Genomic DNA, 14,686 nt, shown 5'->3' with positions numbered 1-14,686 from the left:
GGTGGGCATGGGTGGGTGTTGGTTGATACAGGATCACATTAAGGTAGTAGTTTACGGTAGCTTCGTAGAAAACGCGAGGTGATTTGCTGTATTTATTTATTTAATAAACCACCCAAGTGAACCTACCTACGTTTCATCACCGTCATTCCCTTTCCGCACCTAATGGTGCATAGGATACTGCATTAGTACATCAATCGCAGCGTATCTTGATCATTTTTTCGTTACATGAAGGCAAGATGATCAGTCTTACGCTTCAAGAACCAGTCCAGTGACGATTTTTATTAAACTTTTTTTGCACAGGAAGCCCGATTACAGTGGTCGAAACACAGACCGCCCAGGCTTGTGAAGAATGCAATTTAATTTTTGTGTTTTCACCGGAAATCGAGCTCGGAACCTTCCGTGCTTAAGTTAAGTGTCGTAACTACTACATCACGGAGGCCGCCTACGTTCAAACTTAAGGTATTTTTGTGGTAATGAAACGTTAATTTACTATTTGTTTTATAACAGTAAACTGTGCAAGTTTTTTTTCACCACAACAAGTCAGAAAATTCTATTTTAAATGCAGACTATTGAAATTGAGCCACAACTTCATCCGCCCGGACGCAGAGCGAATACAACAATAATACACTGCGGGCCTTACTTATAAATCGGGTATAAAGTTAAGCTTGAGAATAGTGGTAGAATAATGATGGTACAGCAAAAAGTATTACTTATAAACCTCGCATAGAGTTAAACTCGGTTTAAATCTGGGATAGCGACCATTATACATTTTAGAAACTTATACCTGCACATTATGTGGTATAACGCTGGAATAAGCACGGGTTCTGTCTAAAGTCATATTTTTCGGTAATCAAAATGGACAGTTTATTAGATTTTTTTTTCAATTTTAAACAATTTCTAAATTCTGCGACTTTTTCAATGCGATTCAAGTGATTTTTCATAATTTGTTTTTATAATATCTGAAATGTTATAGGTTTGTATGAATTTTAATCAATTGTGATAAAAAAAGAAACACAAATAAACTAAATAATTCGTTTTTACCTTCTTCCCTTCTTCCCAATTTTGATTTCTTTTTTTTACAGTTTTCTCCATGTTCTCCATTACACTGACAGTAGTCGATTTGACTTTGACGTTTGTTATTGTTATAAAATTTACTGCGCACGCGCACATATCAGGGTTGACTGTTTAAAAAAATTAAGCATGAAATGACCTTTGAATTGTTAATTCAGGTTATAAATATTTTTACAAGTAAGTTTTTTTACATCAGTAAAAAATAGTTAAGTCGGGGATAGTTATTTCTTAATGTAAACCTGGTATAAGGAAATCCAATAAGTAATGCCCTGCATTTCGTAAATCGTTATGATTGTAGAACAACGACGCATGTGTTTTTCTTCAGGCTTACACAAAAGCAGTAGAGCGGTCATTATTTATTAGCAAGATAGTATATAATTTGATACTTGGACTAGTTTTATATTTATTATTTTTTTTTTAAAACCTGAAATATAAAGCCATTTCATAGTCAATGTCGCATTTTTCGCACATCCGTCGTTTTTCTGCGATCACGACGAAATTATATTTTTCACTCTTTTATTTTTTTACTTTTCAGATGGTGAGTATGTTATGAGTAAAACAAGAGTGTTTCAAAGATGGCCGTGAAGACGTTGAAGATGACGAACGGCCCGGACGCCCCAGCACATCAACAACCGATGAAAACGTGGAAAATGTTAATAAAATGGTAATGAATTTTAACAGGCCTTATGGCGCAGTTAGTTGAGTGGCTAACTGTCAAACTGGCGTCACGGGTTTGATTCTCGCCAGATGCAAGAGAAAAATTGAAGATTTTTTTTTCTTAATTAGTTTGGGTGTTGTGGTGTGTTTTACATAGCATCCTTCCATATCCCCTCTTTCCCACCTGTTTGCAAGCCTCTAAATAGAAGCTTAGCGGGTTAATCCTTTAATAAAATAAAAAAATTAAAAAAAATAATTATTGCCGAATCACAATTAGAGAAGTCGCTGATGCTATGATTTTTTTTTTAATGTTACGGGTATGAAAAGCGTGGCAGCAAAATGTGTTCCAAAATTGTTTATTGGAACAAAAACAGCGGTGAACGGAAGTTGCTCCAGTGTAAATGAAGTCAACGACGATGCAGAATTACTGAAATGTGTTATGTTTACAGGTAACAAAAGGTGGGTTTACGGATATGAGGTCGAAACTAAGGCTCAATCGTCCCAGTGGAGGCATTTTGGATCGCCAAGACCGAAAAAGTTCTTCTTCTCACTGTGTTCATCGATTTTAATAGCATAGCGCATCATGAATTCTTGCCACGAGATCAAACGGTCAATAAGAAGTAATACCTACAAGTTTAACGCCGTTTGCGTGAAGCAATCCGAAAAAAACGTCTGCATTTGTGGCAAAACAATTCATGGCTTTTGCATCATGATAATGCACCTGCTCACGCGTCATTGCTGGTTCGTGAATTTGTGCCCAAAAATAATACGGTAACGATACCTCAGCCTCTTTATTTGCCAGACATGGCTTCGGGTGACTTTTTTGTAATTCCAAAAATAAAAAAAATCTTAAGAGCCGTCGTTTCACAAGCATAGATGACATTAAAAGCGCATCGCTGAAAGAGCTACAGGCTATCCCAAAGATCAAGTTTAAGAAGTGTTTTGAGGATTGGAAGAAGCACTGGCACCAGTGCATAATATCTGACATTGACTATTTTGAAGACAACAACATTAATGTAGACGAATATTTTTTTTAAAAACCTTTCTGTTATTTTCTGAACACTTCTCTTATAGGCGAAACATTATGAATGTTTTTTTATTTTCATTTCTTTTATATTTTACTTTCTACATCCAGTAAAAATCTCCAATCCGTGGCACGCATCTACCTTTCTGATTTCCTGCAACCAATATCGCAAAAGAGCGATGTCAATACTTTCTTCAACTTGACAACAATCCCGTTTTTCCATAATTCTGGTAAAAAAATATAGATCTTCTTTCCAACATAATAAACATTATTGCCTCGATGCTAGAACCCCTTCATTTAGTATCAGATCCCTATTGGACTATTTATTTGTTTAAATGTATAATACAGTACTACTGCCAATTACAATTGACATAAATAATGTAATTATGTAATTACTAAAACAAGTTTTAAAAAAGCACAAAAGGTTATTGAGGTCCATAAAAACAATAGTAAACAAAGACGAATAAGTCACCAATACACATCATGAAACATAGCTAGAGAGGGAGAATCTAAAACTGGCAATCCCAGCATGGAAATGATCCACCTCTCTCGGTAGGTTGTTCAACAGAATTATTATTCTCCCCACAAGTATCATTAACGGTTAATTTGTCCTGCATTATTTTTTTCCATGATGAAAATATTACATTATACCAACAATATGATCATATACCACTTATTCTCTGAAATTGAACGGTTCGGGTTGGTAGAAATAAATTGCTTTAAGGAAATATGCCCGCCCTTATGCATATGTATGTTAATTGTATGTGTATATAAAGTGTTTCAATCAATAATATTTTTTTTATTTTATTAGTGTGCACGGCACAAATGCTTCTTATAAACATAAATACATTTAACATAACAGTATTCTATAACAAAATAATGAAATAATTTAATGACAATATATCTATACATATTACACAGTTTTTTATACATTCTGCTTTATTACAACTGAGCGATTTTTATTCTTAACACACTTAGGTAAAAAAATATTCATAAAAATAAAGATAACGCGGTATATTTGAAATAGCAAAAATAAAAAATATGGATTTGTCGGTATTGTTGCAATGTGTATTGAATGCCTTAGGTATAATACAAACTGTTTCGTGCTCAGAACTCAGTAGAACTCAGGGGTTCTCAACCGTTTCAAAAATATGGTATAGTAAAAAATAAAATAATAAACCTATAAAAAAATAAAATATAAATATTTACAAAAATAATAATTTTAAAACTATAAAAAACAAATATCTAGTCATACGTGTATAAATATATTTAACGTGTATTAATTTTTAAATTTCTTTTTCTCTTTTTACAAATAAAATGAATCCTAAACTATTTATTTAATAGCAAGTTTAAACTTCATTTAACTAATGTGAAAAATGACAATGCAACTAATCTGGTTTCCAAAGATAGCAAAGATAGAGATTATAAAAAAATATATAAAAGGAAACATGGGCCCATAGAATTTAGAATAGTCCAGAAACCGCTTACGCACATCAAACAGAAGACGACTCAACTACTCATTAATGAGTAGGTTTACGTTTTGACCCATTAGTATCTTTTTAGACATCGCTCAGTACGCAACTCCTTATTCGAATTTAACCATGCCGTGTTGTGTCCTTTTAAAAGGTAAAAATACTGCTAGGATCTTAAAGAAACAGGATGCAATCACATTTCATGTGTAATTTTCAAATGAATGTGTTTGTCACAAATGCATTACTTAAAAGTTGTTTTATTTTTCCATCTGTCAGATTGTCGAAGAAACAAAATGGAAATTTCGTTAGTGTTGCCAGGGTAGTAATTTTTTTTACCCTACTTTGCTCATATAATTAGAAAAATAATGAAAATTGAACCTCGGATAAAACAACGCCGTGGTGGACATTTGACCGACATTATCTTTAAAACATAAAATATTATTTAACATGATATAAAAATATCCGTTTTATGTAAAAGAAAATTGGTTCTATATTTTAAGTTCAAAATTCATTAATTCAATTACTCTTATTAAATGACTTTTAACTTATCTACTCTGTTGTGTCAATCAATGTTTCCGAGTGCACAATAGAATTTTGGAGAAATCAACAAATTGTTTTTTTTTTACCTTACATTTGTGTTATGGTTATATTCTTCGCGATCTGGCAATATTATGCGCAGACTTCAAGTACACGCGCGGCAAAATTGTGTCTAAGTGGGGGAAGTATTGGACACAGTTCGGTGTATTCAAATATGATTCTACGCTTCTTCTGGACTATTCTTAATTCTATGCCTGGGCCATTAATTTACCAAAAACTCCTTAACCAAGAAGGAAATTTGATAGGCACCTCAAACAAACTAAATAAATGATTGGGAATGAGTAGATTTGTGCATTTACAGGGCACACCAATCGCATCATATCTTGTTCATTTTTTGTTACATGAAGGTAAAATGATCAGTCTTACGGTTCAGGTGCCAATCCAGGGACTATGAAATATTAAAGTGTAAAAACACCTCTTTAATATGTTTACGCAAAAATTCCTACAATTAATATTTTTATTTTTTTTCTTTCGGTTTTCGAAAAAATTGTCTATTTTTACTCATTTTTGTTTTGTAAATTAGTTTTAAAAAATGGAATTTTTTATCTGCGTGTAAATTATCTTTTCATTATTATATGTTTTTGTTTTATATTGTAGAATTGGCTTTACACTATTTAGCTATTTCACTGGAATAAAATTTAGTAGTATTATCATTATACAGTGCAACACACAAATTAGTTGAAATTATTTAGGCCAATTTCAATTTTTAAAACGCATCCCAATTTTCCACTCAGTCTGCGTGCGCATAAAAATGCAATGTAAAAATAGCAAAAAAAACAGCGATTTTATTTTCAAGGCGACATCATAATGAATTTTTCGCATGTTCATACTTTTCTACTACTACTACTAACATTACGCCATTTCCCCGTAGGAGTAGGCAGAGAGGATGCACCGGAACACACGTCTATCCTGATATACATTCCTAGCTTCTTAGACATGTATACATCTTGTCATACATGCTTTTCGGTTGTGTCTTCTTTTGACATGACCATACCTTAGATGGTTTGTCTGGTCATGTCACGTCTTCTTCGGTCACTCGGTCACGTCGGTTCCTTCCCACATTCGTCTAAGAGAGTGCATTTCGATAGCATTCACTCTACTTTCATCCTTCTTCTGTCAGTTCTATGTTCACTTCCATACATGAGTGTTGGGACTAAATCTCCGATGTGCGCTGCCAGTCTAGCTTCCATTAACATATTTTTATGAGCAATTACTGTGTTAAATACGCAGTTCGTTTTGCTGCCCGTATTCACTGTCCTCTCAAAATCATTTTCTTTTCTTCCATCTCTTGAGAACATACGTATTTTAACAATATTATAATTAGTATAATAATTATCGTTTCACTAGTAAAAAATAATTTTTACCATCCAAAAAATAAAAGAATAATTTTTACAATTTTCACATATTATATACTTTGTGGTTAAATCGAAATATTGTTGTTAGGAAAATTTGCCCCCAAGATTTATAATATTTATTAATTTAATCTTTAACTAGTATATACATAATTTTTTCGCTGTTCAGGTAAAAGTCACTAACTCAAAAAACATTATTTTGAGCAATTCATTAAAAAAAATTACGTTCACTTGTAAAAAAAGAAAAAGAAATGTATAAATAAACACACGTCAAATGTATTTATGAGCGTATGACTAGATAATTGCTTTTTTTATAGTTTTTGAATTTTTTAAATATTTATTTTTATATATATAAATATATTTTAAGGTTTATTATTTTGCTTATTTTTATATTTTGTTTTTTAAGACGGTTGAGAACCCCTAAGCTCTTATCAGGAGACAATATTATACCTAGGGCATTCAATATACATTGCAATAATATCAACAAATCAATGATTTATGATTTTGGCTTTTTCGAATATACCGCGTTATCTTTATTTTTATTAATATTTTAAAAATATGTTTTTTTTTTAATTACCTAAGTATGTTAAGTATTAAAATCCCAAAATTATTGTAAAGAACAATCTATAAAACAACTGTATAATACGTATAGATATATTGTTATTATATTATTTCGTAATTTTGTTTAAGAACAAAGGCATTTGTGTTGTGTACACACTAATAAATAAATTCAAATTTTATCGTTTAAAGACAAAGTAAAATTCAGATTTTTGTCTTTGGTAGCTTTTATGTAGGTACACAAGAAAATTAATTATGTCTTTTAATAAATTCCACAGTTATCATTTTCCATCTGATACATTAAAAAATATCTCGAAGGTTTTAAATGGGGCAATGTGGCTCAAATTTGGTTACGTAAATTTTGAACTTTTATGATCTAGAATCTAGAAAATGCAAGCAATGAGAGTTAGTAAAAGGAAGAAAATGTTAGAAATAACTATTGTAATGTTTGTAGGTAAAAAAATATTTTAATTAAACGAAATATTTTTTTACATGTTTTTTGTAGTATTTAAAATAAAAAGAAATAACGTTCTTATAATATACCCAAATATTTCAATTATGGTAACCATTTTCAACGAAATGTACGTAGCTACTATTAAAAAATATATACAAAGTTGGAGTAGAGTGGAGTTCGAACCTCCGACCTCTGATCCGCGAGTCCGCAACACTAGCCACGAGACCAAATAATATTAAGTCACAAAATAAAAATACAATAATTCGGATTGACGCATTTTTTTTTCTACCCAACTTTCATTGGTGAAGTTGGCATCTTAAAGAACATAATTTTCGCTACGAATATACTTAACATATTTAACTAAAAACAGTCATTTTTAGAGTTAGTAACTTTTGCATCAAATGCGACGATTTACGAATATCCTATTAAATCTAATTATTAGTAAACTATATATTAATTATTGATATCCGTTTACTTAACACAATACACGACACTGACTGAATAGAGCAAATTTATGAACATTGGTTTTTTTTGGGCTTAATAGGTTTAAATTGTGGCCGGTGCAGGGGTGGTAACGGCTCTGGTTCTCCCGATCGGATTTGTTTCTTCCGGTTTACTAACAAGCTAACGAACTAACATACCCTATCACCGTCAGAATCAGAAAAATTAAATTGAGGGTGGTAGATAAATTGACTGTATATACTTAGGTTGCTCTGACGGCCATAGCGGCATTAAAAGCAGTAAATGGAAATAAAGCAAAGGGATTTTTTTTTTTAATGAAAGAAATAAGTCATTTACCGTTCATAAAAGCTAAAAAAATTGTTTTTGAAAAATGTCCGGATTGGAAAAGTGGTCACAAGACCTTTAAAACAAATCGGTAGTCAGATGGCAGAGGGAACCATCTGTATTTTTGTCTATGTTTAAGTTTTCAAAAGTTTTAATTAATATTTTAGTAAATACACGCAGGAAAAAAAATCAGCGTCATTTAGAATGGTAATTCATTATTGAAAATCAGCACTAAAATATTTTAGTTTGTGTATTAAAGTCTTGAAATTGAGACGTATTTCAGCTCTCCTGAACATTTTTGAAAATTGCAGATCTGACAACCGAACTCCGGGTAAGTAGGTGGCGCTTTCAATGTTAAAAAAGAATACACTACACTTTTTAAGAACTAACTTATTTTTAACACTCGTATTTTTTTTACTTAGATTGAAATAAAATAATGTTTGTTTACTTCTCTTATTTGTACTGGTATTTTTTCAGGTATATGTACGGCTCATAAATAAATTCGGTGATTTAAACTTTTCACGAAATGGCAGGTTTAATTTATATGTCTACATAAATGTTTTTAAATCCGATTTAGAATCTAGTTAGAATATCGCATCACACCGAAGTCTACTGGGTTTGGCGGAGGTTCGGGGCCCTAACTATCAGTTGATTTTGTAGCACACTCACTCGTAATTTAGGCTAAAGATACACCCAAACTACGCTAGCAATACCGGTCATCTAGCCACACAGCTATACGGAGGTGTACGTAATAATGCGTAATTAGTCGTTTGGGCATCTTGATCGAATGGACGATAAACCGACCATCCAGATTATTAATATAACTTTTCTAAAGAACATATTATAATACGAATATGTTTGGCAAACATTTATAATATTTAGTGACGTAATTAAATGTGTTTTTATTTCCAAACTAACACGTTTTTTCCCCGTTAGATTTAATTCTAATTTAATTTTAATTTTGACATTTAATTTTAACTTTAACTTTTAATTTTAGTTTTAATTATAATTTTAATCAACAATATTTTGAGTTTTTCCAAATTTTTGTAGACAAGGGCTGGTTTAAGTGGCCACTATCACACTGTGTAACATTTACCATTCTGCCCATACTTGAACATCTATATTGCTTCAATTATTTCATCTGTTGATGTTTGTGAAGTTAAAGAGCTGAAACCTTTATTTATGCGGGTGAGATTCGTATAATTGATTTATTCCACCTACATACTAGGCAACGCCTGAAAATGTTATTTTTTTCAATTTCTCTGCTTCTTCATGGACCAGGTGGATTTATCAATAATATTTTGAATTTTTCCAAATTTTTGTCCAAAGGTCATAAGTCCTGTAGATGCCTAGACTTCTTTATTACCTTCTCTTCAATGTTCTTCAAGAGAGAGGGGAGGAAAGTAAAGTTGGAGCTATACAATGTCTTCTCCCTTTTATGTACTTTTTATTTAATATTTATATTTTAATATATTTATTTTTGTAGAATTCAATTATTTTTTTCCCTCTCCTCCTGCATTCATAATAAGTTAATGTGAAATCTATAATTGCTCTTACTTTTTTAAATTGTTCTTTTGTACCTTGTATTTATATAAAGACTGAATGATTTCCTTAATAAATAAATACCTCACGTACCAAAATATTATTTTACTTGTTTTTTTGTGTTTACACATTATTATTAGTTTGAATAATTCTAATTTGTTCATTGAACTATTTTCCTTTGAAAAGTTATACTATTTACATTTTTCACGATTTTTGAGTATTGGTGTTAGAAAGGGGAAATAAGGTTTCTAATGGCGTAATAAATGTAAACAACGAATGTCTAGAACAAGTAGAATAATATTTTTTTAAGACTTTGGGAATGAATACATTTTTACTTTGTTCCCTAGAAAGAAAATCTAGCCAATCTATAAACATTTGAGTATACTCAAAACATGGCTAATTAAACTAGGTAACTGGTTCAAGATGAAGTAAAAAAAATATTTTCAGGCGTAGTAGGCGAATTAGTCAGCCAGATGAATTTCACTCAGATTATACAGGTTTTTTGCAAAAGTTTACAGATGGAAAAGTTAAGGAGACGTGGATGTTTAAACATAAAAAGAATGGTGAATATTACACAGTGTATAAAGTGGTCACTTTAACCAGCGAATGATAGGTTATAAGTCTAGACGTCCATATTTCCTTCACAAAAATGTTTTCCCCTTTGTTACAACAAATTTATATTTGAATAACTTCTTAGGGAATAAATCCAGCATGTCTACAAAAATTTGGACGTACTCAAAACATTGAAGACATTTTTACTTATTTGCTTTACCAACTTCACTCAAATGGCGAATGTGGTAAATTCGTAATTCTAGTGCCTCTTACTAGGCGGCCTCCGTGGTGTAGTGGTCAAGACGCTTGACTCACGCACGGAAGGTTCCGGGTTCGATTCCCGGTGAGAACACAAAAAAATAAAATGTGATTTTTCTCAAGCCTGGATGCTCTGTGATATAATTCACCACTGTAATTAGGCCTCCTGGCCTGTTGTGGTGCAAAAAAAAATGTAAATGTAAAAATGAATGTTATTTATAATACTTTTTAATAAAAATATTTATCATTTCCTTTTTTGTAAAATAATAATATAAAAAGATTTTAATTGAACAAATACATTTGATAATTGGTGTACTTTTCAATAGTTTTAATACCTTAGTGCAAATAAGTCTTTATCGGCCTCGCGATTTGATGGTCAGCGCGTTTGCCTACAAGCAAGTGGTCTCGGGTTCGATTCCCGACATGGTTGAAATAAAACATTTATTTAAAAGAGGTGTTTTCACACCAAAAAATTTCATAGTACCTGGACTGGTACCTGGAGCGTAAGGCTGATCACCATTTTTTTACCGAGATACGCTGCGATTGGTGTACCAATGCAGTGCCTTATGCACCATTAGTTGCGGATGATGAATGATAATGATGAAAAAAAAAAAAACGTATTTATTAAAGCGTTTAAAACCCCATCCGAAAACTCCTTAAAAAATAACACAAAATGCATTATCAACAAATCTTCCAATTCCAAAATCAACAATTTGATAAAAATATCTATATTAATTTTCAAAATATAATAAATTATACTAAATCCGTTGCAAACATTTTTATCGGTATTCTTAGTATGTGATATTTCCCTAAATATGACTTTCGATAATAATGTTTTATATGTTTATGTGAAAATAAATTAAATTATTTTTATTTTATTTCAACAGAAATTAACATTAACATTAAATCAACATTAATTTTATGTCAGAAGAAGTATAAAAATTGAGAAATTGTCTTCGGGCGAAGCCTAGTAGGTGATTTGGTTCTGCCAGATTAATCTCACCCACGTGATAAAGGTTTCAGCTTTTTTACTTCACAAAAGTCAACATATGGAAGAGTTGAGGAAATGTGGATGTTCAAACATAGGCAGAATGGTAAATGTTACACAGTGCGTAAAGTGTAATGTAATGACAGGTCATAAGCCCTGTAAATGCCTAGACTTCGATATTTCCTTATCAACAATGTTTTTCGTCTCTGTTGAAATAAATTTAAATATGAATTGGTAGGGAGGAAATCCAGCCAAGCATTTGGACATACTCAAACATTGTTGAAATAATATTAATTTATAAAAAATCACCACCGTTTATAGCTTCCTACAAAAAAATATCGATGAAGTGCACCCAGCGCTTAGCCCAGTCTAAGTGAACCGTTGACGTAGTATGCATCATATAGGAGATGTGGCGTTCACAGTAGCCATTTTTGGTATTATTCATTTCTTTAAAAATCGGCTAGTGCTCAGTGTTGACGGTTATTGCTGAATGTCATTGTGCTATTTGTTAAAAAACTTTTGTGCAAGTATTTTATAAAAATAGTATACAATAAAGCTACGCATATCGAGTGGTTAATAATAACTGTTGTTTTTGATGATTTTTAAATAACCACAGAAAAAAACAAAAATTTACATTTCTTACATATTATGTACTTTTATGTAGGTAGAAAATTAATAAACATTTTTTTGTAGATTGACGACACCTATATGTCGCAGTCAAATAATTAAATAAGCCACTCAACAGGGTGGCGAGGTTGTTCATAAAAGCCGGGATTCACTTGAATGGCTAGGCCGTTCGTTGAATTCATTGAGATAACTCTACGTTCAAAAAATTAGCTGGTGGTAAAAGCTGGTAAGCCCTTTGGAAACGACGAACCAAAAGCGGCCGGTAAGTAAGGAAAAGTTTAGTTTAAAAAAAATAAAATTACCTTTACTTATTAAGTTTAGATAAGGATAAATTATTAAGTTAAATTAAGGGTAAGGTTAAGTAAAAAAACGTTTTTTTTTAAATCATTTAACTTAACTCAACTTATTTTAACCTAAACAAACTTCACAAAACAAAATAAATTAAAAATATTATTATCGTTATCAATTCGTTTCTTTTTTGGGATATACCGTAAGTGCTGGAATTGTTCCGACGTTTCGGCTACCATTGCAGGAGCCATCTTCAGGGTAAACTGAATGTTTTGTAAAAAAAAAAAGTATGTGTTTAAGTACTAGTAATTTGTACCGTGTCGCAGTCGGCAGTAGGCACATTTCTATTCATTTTGTAGTATGTAGTGCTGGGAACCATGTTGAGTTTAATTTCAGCTCGTCATCTTTGTTTATGTTATTTTGGTGTCTGTGAAACGTCGGAACAAATCCAACACACACAGTATCACTTAAAAAGAAACAAATTGATAGCAGTGACCGTGAAAACCTTCGCATTATTATTATTGTTGTACTTAAAATAAAGAGACTAAGCGACGTTTAAGCTATTTAATAAACTTTTATTCAACGAACGGCCTAGCCATTCGGGTGAATAACGACATTTAATGAACACCCCAGCCGCTCAGTTAAGTGGTTGATTTAACTATTTGGTGGCGACATATACAATAAATTATTACATAGTGTGATAGAAACAATTACATTGACATACAGAAATTAGTAGATGCAGAAGACATTTCTGCGTATGAAATATGTTTCTAGTCATAAATTTGCAGTAATAAATGTCACACGTTTTTCGAAAATTTCTACAAATATAAAATAGTACTTACCCCTAGAACTTATAATCTCGGGGCGAATTCACAGAAATCGGAGATCTTCTGAATTATAAATACCCTTAGTTACGCCTTCCAGAAATGGTCGGAAGTTCCACGAAGTCAAGCACAGTGAAATTTCTGGAAGGCATCCAGTTAGATTCCAAATGGCTTACATAGTTCTACGGAATTGTAATTATCTGAATGATATAGTATCCTGTAGTACAATATACGACACTCATGTTCATAGGATTTAATAAGCTGTATGAACAAGGACACTGCGTGTCAATGCTCAAGTTAAGTCGTTACTTTTATTATTTTTTTATAATCTTTATTCAAAAAAATAAACACATTATTACAATATCATTTTACGTTAAAAAAACAATCTATTTAACATATTTCTCCCGATAAACTATCACCTAAAACTCAGTCATCGTGTGCTCAGACATTAATGTTAATTATAATTCAAATAAAATAGTAGACATAATTCCCTCTCCGCACCTAATGGTACATAGGACACTCGATTGGTACAACAATCGTATCACATCTTTATCAATATTATTACATGAAGGTAAGGTGATCAGTCTTACGCAAAATATTTCAATTTAAAAAAACCTTTTAAAATAAATTCAAGTATTTCATATCAACTCTTGCATGGTGGCCAAACGTGCTGACCATTACACCACGAGGCTGACAATGACTTCCTCGTGACTTTATTGCAAACGCGAATGATGGCGAAATCTGTATTGTTTTATTGTTTTTTTTTTGCACCACACTAGGCTAGGAAGCCCAATTACAGTGGTGAGTTACATAACAGAAAACCCAGGCTTGAGAAAAATAACATTTACTATTTTGTGTTCTCGCCGCGAATCGAACCCGTAACCCACCGTGCGTAAGTCAAGCGTCTTGACCACTACACCACAGAGGCCGCCAAAAAATGTACTTGTATCCTTATGCTTTTGTCTATTATATAAAGTAGTTTTATTAATTTAATAACATAAAATAAAAAACACGTATATTATGATTTTGGTGCTTTAAAAATAAAAATAATCTCAAAATAAAATTAAATACTTTCAAATTATTAAAATGTATGAAAATGAAAAGAATGACAATTCAATTTAAGAATAAACATATATTATAGTCTTAGTGCTGTTAATAGAAAAATAATAGGTTCTTGTAAATATAACAAAAACAAAATAAAAAACAAAAATTAAACTAAATAAATCAAAACTTACGGTTTAAATCTATAACAAATATTACTTCATATTAAACTTAATATCTAAGAAACATATAAAAAGAAAAAGATAAGATTGAAGAAATAAATCATTTAATTTCATACGAAAGACAACAATACAGCATTGTCCTCATTAATGTTTTACACAAACGATAAATATGCATAGATTTTTTTTTTTCCATACACGTATTAATTTATAATATGATTACAAAAATACACGTTAGAAAAATACATCTTTAAATTCTGCCAAAACTCGAATTGGAAAAAATGCTTACAAAGACTACAGCCTCTGAGCGTAGGCCATTCCTTTTTAATTATTAAAAAGTTTATGGCACATATATATGGTGTGATACGACCATGAAAAGAAAGAAAAAAAAACTAAAAGAAAATTAAAATAAAAGA

Source organism: Micrasema longulum, unplaced genomic scaffold (assembly GCF_059751315.1).
Source record: "Micrasema longulum isolate JH-2025_06_02 unplaced genomic scaffold, ASM5975131v1 h1tg001123l, whole genome shotgun sequence".
NCBI lineage: Eukaryota > Metazoa > Arthropoda > Insecta > Trichoptera > Brachycentridae > Micrasema > Micrasema longulum.
The sequence above is the reverse complement of the archived record's forward strand: the minus strand, read 5'-3'. Positions refer to the sequence as shown.